Consider the following 1152-nt stretch of genomic DNA (forward strand, 5'->3'; position numbering starts at 1 on the left):
TCCTCTCTCTCTCTCTCTCTCTCTCTCTCTCTCTCTCTCTCTCTCTCTCTCTCTCTCTCTCTCTCTCCATAAAATATACAGGTTAGAGAGAGAGAGAGAGAGAGAGAGGAACACGTGACACCAGAATCCTTACTTTGTGCTAATTGGATTAATGTTGTTGTTGTTGTTGTTGTTGTCTTATTCTTCCTCTTCCTCTTTCTGTACAAGGGAAACAACAGTAGTAGTAGTAGTAGTAGTGGTAGTAGTAGTAGTAGTAGTAGTAGTTGTTATTATTGATTTTGTTTCTTGTTCTTGTTCTTGTTCATCTTGTTCTTGTTTTTCTTTGGTGTTGTTGTTGTCGTTGTGTTCTTTGCCTTGTTATCCTTTTTCTTCTTCTTCTTCTTCTTCTTCTTCTTCTTCTTGCGTGCTGTGGGGTCCGAGAGGTCTCAAGCGCACTGATCCGAGTCCTGTCCGCGGTCGAAGTGTAGGTAGACATCCTCACTCTGGGCCAGCGGTTACCTAGCGGGCGGGCTCTGAGATAGGAGGTACCCCAAACAGTATCCCCTTTAGCCCATACATTCCCCTGAAAACCCCCACATAGTATAAATTAACAAATAAATAAGGTGTCTTGAATTAACAGTGACAAGGCTAAGGGAGACTCGTAACTGGTGGCGAAGGAATGAGACTGGTGGTACAGATCAGTCGCTAAGTAGTACCAGTCTTGTAGCACCTTATAACACCCTTATTACTACCTCTATAGCACCTTTGTAGAGCCCTGTAGCATCTTATAGTACCTCTGTCCACGTTCTGTCCACGGTAGGAGTGTAGATAGGGCTTCCTCACTCATAGCAATGGTTTCCTAGTGGGGGGGGGCTTTGAGATAGGAGATGCCACAAACAGTATCCCCTTTATCCCTTACATTCCCGTGAAAAGCGCACATGGTGGAAATAAAAAGAAAAGGAATTAGCCAGCAGTGGGATGTCTTGACGCCTTTCTCTTGTTGCATTAATGATAAAATACAATGAAGAGAAGGGTGGACTTTGGCATCCACCTATACAGAACAAGGGTAGATTATTAAATTTATTGGGTGTTTAGACAATATGGCATGCTGGATATAGGAATTAGCAACGAAAAAAAGGATCTAGATTGTTTTATGTATTCAGGTCTTGTTTT

This window comes from Portunus trituberculatus, chromosome 2 (genome assembly GCF_017591435.1).
Source record: "Portunus trituberculatus isolate SZX2019 chromosome 2, ASM1759143v1, whole genome shotgun sequence".
In the NCBI taxonomy this organism is placed as follows: domain Eukaryota; kingdom Metazoa; phylum Arthropoda; class Malacostraca; order Decapoda; family Portunidae; genus Portunus; species Portunus trituberculatus.